Source organism: Arachis ipaensis, chromosome B8, assembly GCF_059453495.1.
Source record: "Arachis ipaensis isolate K30076 ecotype BB chromosome B8, ASM5945349v1, whole genome shotgun sequence".
Lineage (NCBI taxonomy): Eukaryota > Viridiplantae > Streptophyta > Magnoliopsida > Fabales > Fabaceae > Arachis > Arachis ipaensis.
The window spans coordinates 114,513,575-114,524,599 of NC_142443.1; the positions used below are offsets into that span (position 1 = coordinate 114,513,575).

At 37.3% G+C, this 11,025-nt stretch overlaps 1 non-coding gene across 1 annotated transcript; it reads right to left on the reverse strand.

The window, feature by feature from the left end:
- Positions 1-6,911: 6,911 nt before the first annotated feature.
- On the reverse strand, positions 6,912-7,019 carry LOC148549325 (small nucleolar RNA R71). Its single transcript, XR_015897324.1, has one exon. It is a non-coding gene; the product is annotated as a small nucleolar RNA R71 (small nucleolar RNA).
- Positions 7,020-11,025: the final 4,006 nt, after the last annotated feature.

The window sequence follows — 11,025 nt, forward strand, 5'->3', positions numbered from 1 at the left end:
CAACCGAAGAGTGGAGCATGAAAGAGATTTTAGAATCCCAATATGAGAACAAGGAGATGGGGTATGTCTTACAACAAGTGGAGGAGGAAGAGACCCTTGAAAAGGAAGAAATAGTTGAAAATCTAGGAGAGGTTGAAGAAGAGGGAAGCTCCATCATTGAAGACAACTCTACATCAAGTGACAATGGTGATCTTGTTGAAGCTTCTTCCATGAGATGTGAAACCGATGTTGAGGAGGAATGTGCACAACCTCCAATACATGTTTTGATTAATGAGAAAGAGTTAGAAGAAGTTAGCAAACAAGAGGAGATTGAAAAAATTGTCAAGAGATGGAAGTCATCTAAGAGGAGTCAAAGGAAGTGGAACTTACATTATCAAAGCCATCGGATGCCTTTCTTGCTAAGTCACCATCCAAATTACAAATTGAGTGGGTAATCATCTCATCTTTCAATTTTCTTGGCCCATATCAATATGCATTATTAGAAACGGATGGTCAACTTAGAGCTATGTGTGGGATAGAAGTAGAGAAGCGTTGGGTGTTGGTTGGCAACAAGAATCAAGGTGCATAGTGGATGGAAACTCAAATTTTAGGATTCATGGTTGGAGTGAAGCTCAATTCAAGGGATCTAGGATGATGAGTAGGAGTTACAAGGAGAATTCAATAAGTTTGTCACCCAAATGGAAGCATGAGTATCAAGAAGAAAGAGGGTTGACAAACAAAGTTTGGAAACCCAGAATATACATAGACAATCATCAACTTTGGGGCCTTGTCATTTGCTTAAGCTTCCTTAAAGGCCTTGTATGCCTAAATTGGGATCCTGGAGACTATTGAAAATGCAAAAATTGGTGGGATTCAAGGAAGAGTTCAAGCATAAGCCATCATAGCAAAGCCCCCACCAAAATGTCCAACTTAAGGATTTTAAATAAAAGTACTAGGTGGGAGACACCCCACTATGGTAAACTCTTTCCATTCTCTTGTATATATAATCAATTAATGAATTGAGTTACCATTGTATGTAGTTTTTCTTATTTCTATACTCTTATACATTTTTTTCTTTGATTGATAGATTGTTTATTAGATTCATGTTTTATTTAGAATATTTGTTGTTGAGTTGTGTTTTGCTTGAAGTGTAAGTTTTGTTTGTAGTGTATTTGAAAATTTTTCAAAAACCAAAAGATTTGTTGTTGAATTTGAATTTTGGTTAGTTTAGAATGTTTATAGGTTAGGAGAATGCCCTGTTTTTGTTTTTCATCTTAAAAAAAGTCGTCCCATGCATGGGCATGGACGACACGTACGCGTCGATGCATTTCCACAACTTCTGGTACAAAAACCAGAGAGTTACGCTGGAATTGTGTGAGAATGGTACCGGGAGCACAGTCCTTCCCACACATAAGCGTCGCTGATGCGTATGTGTCACTTGCCCATTTTGCATACCCACGCGTGAGCGTGGGCGACGCGCACGCGTCATGAGCTGATTTTGCAACTCCTGGTACAAAAACCAAAGAGTTGCGCTGGAGTTGTGCGCGTTTTGTGTTAGGAGCGCAATGCAACCGACGGGTGTGCGTAGGTGACGCGTGCGCATCCCCTCCGTCTTTGCACATCCACGCTTGAAGCGAGAACTACGCGCACGCCTCACATGCCCTACTCTGCTTCCCATGCGTACGCGTGGGTGAAGCGCGCGCGTCACCTCCGCGCCCTTTTTCCCTGTTTTTGTCCCTTTCTTCTACTTTCTTTTCTTCTTCGTTCCTTCTTCTTTCCGTCTTCTTTCTTTCTTCCTTTCTCCTTCTCTCTTCTTCCTTTCTCACTTTCTTCTTCTTCCCCTCTTAAAAATTTCATTTCTCAATTTTCTTATTTTTCAATTTCTTTTGTTTATTGCATTTGCATACTTTTATTCCTTGCATTTTAATTTTGTTTTTATAGCTTGTTCTTATTTTCTTTTCTACTTTTCTTATTTTAATATTGGTGTTGAAGTCTCCTACCCAATTGTTGAGATTTTCTTGGTTAGTTTTGTTGCTTCTTGACTTGTTTGATATTGTTGGGTAATGAAACTTTTAAATCAATGCTTAATCTTTGATGACTCTTGCATTCTTTGCGCATTGATATGAACTCCTATTGTCTTTCATGACCCACTCTTTCTTATTTGAACTTGATGCTCAACATGCTCTTCACATCGCTTACTTATGCTTTAATTTTACTCATGCATCAAGTATTAGTCGATATGCCATTCTCTTATATTGCCTTCTCGCTTACATGTTGTAGCTACCATGTAGTTGAGAACCCTACTCTTATTTGGCATTCGCCCTCGCCTATGTTTTATTTGCTTTGATATCTTTGTTATGGGTTTAATTTTCTTTATTTTTTTCTTTTTAGGCTAGCCACCAAGGAGGGAAAGGAAAAAGCTTTTAATTGGGGCGACAAATAAGTCCATCCGCACAACCTTTTGAAGGGGCTCAATAGTTGTAGCAACCCATCCACCTTGCTCATCCTTGTATGCACTGAGGACTGTGCAATCTTTAAGTGTGGGGAGGTCGAGACCGACTTCCATGGGTAATAATTCTCCTCTTCAACACAAATTTTTAATTTTCTTTGTTAGTTAGTTGTTGCATTTGCATGTAGGTCGCATGATAGTTAGAATTTGTAAATATTCATCTATTTCTTTCTTGCTAGGACTACTTGGTTGAAGTGATGATTTCTTTTACAAGAAATTATTTTAGGGCATTTCACTAATTTGAATAAAATTTTTGTTGAACTTTCTTGAAGAATGTATTTTGGAAGATGGTTTTAGAGCTAGAACACACAACCTTGTGAGATTTTGAGCCTAATTGATTGGTTACATCTTATCAACCAATATATTTTGTTTCGGTGTGTGTCGTTCTCTCTAAGATTGTGATCTTTGTCTTGTTTGATTCTATATTTCCATTGTTTGGTGTATGCATGCATATAAATGATTGAGGAATTTATTTCACAAAGCTCACATACCCATATGGCCTTACCCTTTCATCGTCCTTTGCAAACTAATGTTGAACCTATTTAACCCCATTTGTTCTTTATTTTAGCACATCACTAACTCTAAGCGAAAAACAATGAATGTCCTTCATTTGAATCCTTGGTTAGCTTAGACTAGTGAGAAGAGTGTACATGATTCAAGTGTGGGAAAATTGGGTGGGGAACATTTGGTTTGGGAATTGGGTATTGATGAGCAGATAATTTATACGCTTTTTGGCATTGTTTTTACATATTTTTAGTATGATTTAGTTAGTTTTTAATATATTTTTATTAGTTTTTAAATAAAAATCACATTTCTAGACTTTACTATGAGTTTGTGAGTTTTTCTGTGATTTCAGGTAATTTTTGGCTGAAATTGAGGGACTTGAGCAAAAATCATATTCAGAGGCTGAAGAAGGACTGCAGATGCTGTTGGATTCTGACCTCCCTGCACTCAAAGTGGATTTTCTGGAGCTACAGAAGTCCAAATGGTGCACTCTCAATTGCGTTGAAAAGTAGACATCCAGGGCTTTCCAGAATTATATAATAGTCTATACTTTGTCCAAGTTTAGATGACGTAAACTGGTGTTCAACGCCAGCTTTCTACCCTATTCTGGCGTTAAACGCCAGAAACAAGTTGCAAAGCAGAGTTAAACGCCAGAAACAAGTTACAAACTGGCGTTCAAATCCAAGGAAGACCTCTACACGTGAAAGCTTCAATGCTCAGTCCAAGCACACACCAAGTGGGCCCGGAAGTGGATTTCTGCATCATTTACTCATTTCTGTAAACCCTAGTTACTAGTTTAGTATAAAAACTACTTTTAGTGATTTATTTTATATCTCTGGAACACATTATGTAACTTTTACGTTCTGAGACCTCCATGGGAGGTTGGCCATTCGGCCATGTCTACCCTATTTTCACTTATGTATTTTCAACGGTAGAGTTTCTACACACCATAGATTAAGGTGTGGAGCTCTACTGTTCCTCATGAATTAATGCAAAGTACTATTGTTTTTCTATTCAATTCGAGCCTATTTCTTCTCTAAGATATTCATTCGCACACAAGAACATGATGAATGTGATGATTATGTGACGCTCATCATCATTCTCACTTATGAACGCGTGCCTGACAAACACTTCCGTTCTACATGCAAACAAGCTTAAATGCATATCTCTTAGCCTCCTGATCTTCGATCAGAGTCTTCGTGGTATAGGCTAGAATTAATGGCGGCCATTCTTGAGATCCGGAAAGTCTAAACCTTGTCTATGGTATTCCGAGTAGGATCTGGGAAGGGATGGCTGTAACGAGCTTCAAACTCGCGAGTGCTAGGCGTAGTGACAGATGCAAAAGGATTACTGAATCCTATTCCAGGAGGATCGAGAATCGACAGATGATTAGCCGTGCAGTGACAGCGCATTTTGGACCATTTTCACTGAGAGGACAGGAAGTAGCCATTGACAACGATGATGCCCTACATAAAGCTTGCCATGGAAAGGAGTAGAAATGATTGGATGAAGACAGCAGGAAGCAGAGGTTCAGGAGGAACAAAAGCATCTCTATACGCTTATCTGAAATTCTCACCAATGAATTACATAAGTATTTCTATCCTATTTTATATTTTAATTATATTTTTAATTATCAATTCACCATAACCATTTGAAATCCGCCTGAATGAGATTTACAAGGTGACCATAGCTTGCTTCAAGCCGACAATCTCCGTGGGATCGACCCTTACTCACGTAAGGTTTATTACTTGGACGACCCAGTGCACTTGCTGGTTAGTTGTGCGAAGTTGTGAGAAAGAACTAAAATTATGAACGTGCGTATTAAGTTTTTGACGCCGTTACCAAGGAATTAACGATCACGATTTTGCATACCAAGTTTTTGGCGCCGTTGCCAGGGATTGTTCGAGTTTGGACAACTGACGGTTCATCTTGTTGCTCAGATTAGGTAATTTTATTTTAATTTTAAGATTTTTGTTTTTATTCTTTTATTTTCGAAAAAAAATTTTCAAAAAAAAAATTAATAAAATCATAAAGAACCAAAAATTTGATGTTTCTTGTTTGAGTCTTGTGTTAAATTTTAAGTTTGGTGTCAATTGCATGTTTTTAAAATTTGTGCATTTTTCGAAAACTCATGCATGGTGTTCTTCATAATCTTCAAGTTGTTCTTGATGATTTGCTTTGTTTGATCTTTGCATTTTTATGTTTTGTGTCTTTTCTTATTTTTCATATGCATTTTCAATTTGTTAGTGTCTAAAGTTTGAAAATTTCTAAGTTTGGTGTCTTGCATGTTTTTCTTTTCTAAAAAATTTTCAAAAATAAGTTCTTGGTGTTCATCTTGACATTCAAAGTGTTCTTGATGTTCATCTTGACATTCAAAGTGCTCTTGCATGCATTATGTGTTTTGATTCATAATTTTCATGTTTTGAGTCTTTTTATTGTTTTTCTCTTTCATCATTAAAAATTCAAAAATCAAAAAAATATCTTTCCCTTTTTCTTCTCATAAAATTCGAAAATTTGAGTTGACTTTTTCAAAAATTTTTAAAATTTAGTTGTCTCTTATGAGTCAAATCAAATTTTCAATTTAAAAATTCTATTTTTTTCAAATCTTTTTCATTTTTTCTTTCATAATTTCGAAATTTTCAAAATTTATTTTCAAAATCTTTTTCTTATCTCTATTTCATATTTTCGAAATTAATGCTAACAATTAATGTGATTGATTCAAAAATTTTAAGTTTGTTACTTGCCTAGCAAGAAAGGTTCAATCTTTAAATTTTAAAATCATATCTTTTTGTTTCTTGTTAGTTAAGTAATCAACTTTAATTTTCAAAATCAAATCTTTTTAAATTTCTATTTCAAATCTTTTTCAAAATAAATTTCAATCACATCTTCAAAATCAATTTCAAAATCTTTTCTAACTTCTTATCTTTTCAAAATTGATTTTCAAATATTTTTCAATTAATCTTATCTTTTTGTTTGATTCTCATCTTTTTCAAAACTACCTAACTAATTTTCTCTCTCTAATTTTCGAAAATCACTAACCTCTTTTTCAAAATTTCTTTTCATTAACTAATTATTTTAAATTTTAATCTTAATTTTATTCCTTTTCATATTTTTGAATTTTAACTTTAATTTTAAATTAAAAACAAAAACAAAAATATTCTTATTTTATTTATTTAATTTTCGAATTATTCTCTCTCTCACCCCCTTCTATTTATTTATTTATCTACTAACACTTCTCTTCTCAAAAATTCGAACCCACTCTTCTCCTCTGTGTTCAAATTTTTATCTTTTCCTTCTTTTATTCTTCTTTTCTTATACTTACATAAGGAATCTCTATACTGTGACATAGAGGATTCCATATTTTCTTTTGTGTTCTCTTCTTTTTCATATGAACAGGAACAAGGACAAGAACATTCTTGTTGAAGCTGATCCTGAACCTGAAAGGACTCTGAAGAGGAAGCTAAGGGAAACTAAAGCACAACTCTCTGGAGAAAATCTAACAGAAATTTTCGAAAAAGAAGGAGACATGGCCGAAAATAATAACAATGCAAGAAAGATGCTTGGTGACTTTACTGCACCAAATTCCAATTTACATGGAAGAAGCATCTCAATCCCTGCCATTAGAGCAAACAATTTTGAGCTAAAGCCTCAATTAGTTTCTCTGATGCAACAGAATTGCAAGTTTCATGGATTTCCATCAGAAGATCCTTTTCAATTCTTAACTAAATTCTTGCAAATCTGTGATACTGTTAAGACCAATGGGGTTGATCCCAAGGTCTATAGGCTTATGCTTTTCCCGTTTTCTGTAAGAGACAGAGCTAGAATATGGTTCGACTCTCAACCTAAAGATAGCCTGTACTCTTGGGATAAGCTGGTCACAGCTTTCTTAGCCATGTTCTTTCCTCCTCAAAAGCTTAGCAAGCTTAGAGTGGATATTCAAACCTTCAAACGGAAAGAAGGTGAATCCCTCTATGAAGCTTGGGAGAGATATAAGCAACTGACCAAAAAGTGTCCTTCTGACATGCTTTCAGAATGGACCATCCTGGATATATTCTATGATGGTCTGTCTGAATTATCAAAGACGTCATTGGACCATTCTGCAGGTGGATCCATTCACCTAAAAAAAATGCCTACAGAAGCTCAGGAACTCATTGACATGGTTGCAAATAACCAGTTTATGTACACTTCTGAAAGAAATCCTGTGAGTAATGTGACGCCTCAGAGGAATGGAGTTCTTGAAATTGATACTCTGAATGCCATATTGGCTCAGAATAAAATATTGACTCAGCAAGTCAATATGATTTTTCAGAGTCTGAATGGATTGCAAGCTGCATCCAACAGTACTCAAGAGGCATCTTCTGAAGAAGAAGCTTATGATCCTGAGAACCCTGCAATAGCACAGGTGAATTACATGGGGAAACCCTATGGAAATACCTATAATCCCTCATGGAGAAATCATCCAAATTTCTCATGGAAGGATCAACAAAAGCCTCAACAAGGCTTTAATAATGGTGGAAGAAACAGGTTTAGCAATAGCAAGCCTTTTCCATCATCCACTCAGCAACAGACAAAGAATTCTAAGCAGAATCCATCTAGCTTAGCAAATATAGTCTCTGATCTATCTAAGGCCACTTTAAGTTTCATGAATGAAACAAGGTCCTCCATTAGAAATTTGGAGGCACAAGTGGGCCAGCTGAGTAAAAGAGTCACTGAAACCCCCCTAGTACTCTCCCAAGCAATACAGAAGAGAATCCAAAAAGAGAGTGCAAGGCCATTACCTTACTTGGTATGGCCAAACCCAAAGAGGAGGAGGACGTGAATCCTAGTGAGGAAGACTTCCTGGGACGTTCACTGACCAATAAGGAGTTTCCCTTTGAGGAACCAAAGGAATCTGAGGCTCATTTAGAGACCATAAAGATTCCATTGAACCTCCTTTTACCATTCATGAGCTCTGATGACTATTCATCTTCTGAAGAAGATGAAGACATTGCTGAAGAGCAAGTTGCTCAATATTTAGGAGCAATCATGAAGCTGAATGCCAAATTATTTGGTAATGAGACTTGGGAGGATGAACCTCCATTGCTCATCAAGGAACTAAATGCCTTGGTTCAGCAAACTCTACCTCAAAAGAAACAGGATCCTGGTAAATTCCTAATTTCCTGTAACATAGGCACCATGACCTTTGAGAAGGCTCTGTGTGACCTGGGGTCAGGAATAAACTTAATGCCACTCTCTGTAATGGAGAAACTTAGGATCTTTGAGGTGCAAGCTGCCAGAATCTCATTAGAGATGGCAGACAACTCAAGAAAATAGGCTTATGGACTAATAGAGGACGTGCTAGTAAATGTTGAAGGCCTTTACATCCCTGCTGATTTCATAATCCTAGACACTGGGAAGGATGAGGATGAATCCATCATCCTTGGAAGACCCTTCCTAGCCACAGCAAGAGCTATGATTGATGTGGACAGAGGAGAATTGGTCCTTCAACTTAATGAGGACAACCTTGTGTTTAAAACTCAAGGATCTCCTTCTGTAACCATGGAGAGTAAGCATGAAAAGCTTCTCTCACTACAGAGTCAACCAAAGCCCCACAGTCAAACTCTAAGTTTGGTGTTGGGAGGCCACAACAAACTCTAAGTTTGGTGTTGAACCCCCACATTCAAATTCTAAGTTTGGTATTGGGAGGTTCCAACAATGCTCTGAACATCTGTGAGGCTCCATGAGAGCTCACTGTCAAGCTATTGACTTTAAAGAAGCACTTGTTGGGAGGCAATCCAATGTTATTTAATTATATCTATTTATTTTCTATTGTTATTTTATGTTTTTTTTAGGTTGATGATCATGTGGAGTCACAAAAACTACTGAAAAATCAAAAACAGAATGAAAAATAGCATTAAAAATAGCTCACCCTGGAAGAAGAGCTTACTAGCGTTTAAACGCCAGTAAGAAGCATCAAACTGGCGTTTAACGCCAAAAAGAAGCATCAAGCTGGCGTTAAACGCCAGAAACAAGCACCAGACTGGCGTTTAACACCAGAACAGAGCATGGAAGTGGCGTTAAACGATAGAAACAGGCTACATTTGGGCGTTTAACGCCAAAAACAGGCAGCAGTCTGGCGTTAAACGCCAGTATTGCATACAAAGGGCATTTTGCACGCCTAATTGGAGCAGGGATGTTAAGTCCTTGACCCCACTGGATCTGTGGACCCCACAGGATCACCACCTACCCCACCTCTTCTTCTCTCCTCTTCACACATTTTCATAACTCTCTTCCCCAAATACCCTTCACCAATCACCTCCATACCTCTTCCCCAAATACCCTTAACCACTCGCATCCATCCACTCTTCCCCATAAACCCCACCTACCTCCAAATTTCAAATTCTTTTCCCTCCCAAACCCAACCCTAATGGCCGAAACCTACCCTTCCCCCCACCCCTATATAAACCCCTCAACACTACTCCATTTTCACACATTACAACCACCACTTCTCCCCCTTGGCCGAATACACTCTCTCCCTCCATCTCCTCCATTTTCTTCTTCTTCTACTACTTTCTTTCTTCTTTTGCTCGAGGACAAGCAAACCTTTTAAGTTTGGTGTGGAAAAAGCATTGCTTTTTGTTTTTCCATAACCATTTATGGCACCTAAGGCCGGAGAAACCTCTAGAAAGAGGAAAGGGAAGACAAAAGCTTCCACCTCCAAGTCATGGGAGATGGAGAGATTCATCTCAAGGGTCCATAGCTCAGTAGCAGAGCATTTGACTACACAACAAGAGAGCCCACTCATGGATCTCAACAAGAGCATGAGGAATTCCCTCAGCAAGAAATCCCTGAGATACCTCAAGGGATACATTTTCCTCCACACAACTATTGGGAGCAATTAAGGATAAGAGCACCAAAATCACTAGGGATGAAGCAACAAAGGCAAGGAAGAGACATAGAGGAGCTCAAGAGCACCATTGGTTCTTCAAGAAGAGGAAGACGCCACCCTCACTAAGGTGGACTCGTTCCTTAATCTCTTTGTTCTTATTTTCCTGTTTTTTGGTTTTTGAGCCTTATATTTTATTTATGTTTGTGTCTTTACTATATGATTATTAGTGTTTAAGTGTCTATATCTTAAAGCTATGAATGTCCTATGAATCCATCACCTCTCTTAAATGAAAAATGCTTTTAATCACAAAAGAACAAGAAGTACATGATTTCGATTTCATCCTTGAAACTAGTTTAATTATTTTGATGTGGTGACAATACTTTTTGTTTTCTGAATGAATGCTTGAACAGTGCATATGTCTTTTGAATTTGTTGTTTATGAATGTTAAAATTGTTGGCTCTTGAAAGAATGATGAAAAAGGAGAAATGTTATTTGATGATCTGAAAAATCATAAAAATGATTCTTGAAGCAAGAAAAAGCAATGAATAGAGAAAAGCTTGCGAAAAAAAAAGAAAAGAAAATTGGTGAAAAAAAATATAAAAGAAAGAAAAAGAAAAAAAAGCAAACAGAAAAAGCCAAGAGCTCTTTAAACCAAAAGGCAAGAGCAAAAAGCCAGTAACCCTTTAAACCAAAAGGCAAGGGTAACAAGGCTTTGAGCATCAGTGGATAGGAGGTCCCAAAGGAATAAAATCCTGGCCTAAGTGGCTAAACCAAGCTGTCCCTAACCATGTGCTTGAGGCGTGAAGGTGTCACAATCTGAAAAGCTGGCCAAAAGCTTGAGACTGAGCGGTTAAAGTCGAGGTCCAAAGCAAAAACAGAGTGTGCTTAAGAACCATGGAAAACTCTAATTGGGTACTTTAGCAAAGCTGAGTCACAATCTGAAAAGGTTCACCCAATTATGTGTCTGTGGCAATTATGTATCCGGTGGTAATACTGGAAAACAAAGTGCTTAGGGCCACGGCCAAGACTCATAAAGTAGTTGTGTTCAAGAATCAACATACTGAACTAGGAGAATCAATAACACTATCTAAATTCTGAGTTCCTATAGATGCCAATCATTCTGAACTTTAAAAGATAAAGTGAGATGCCAAAACTGTTCAGAGGC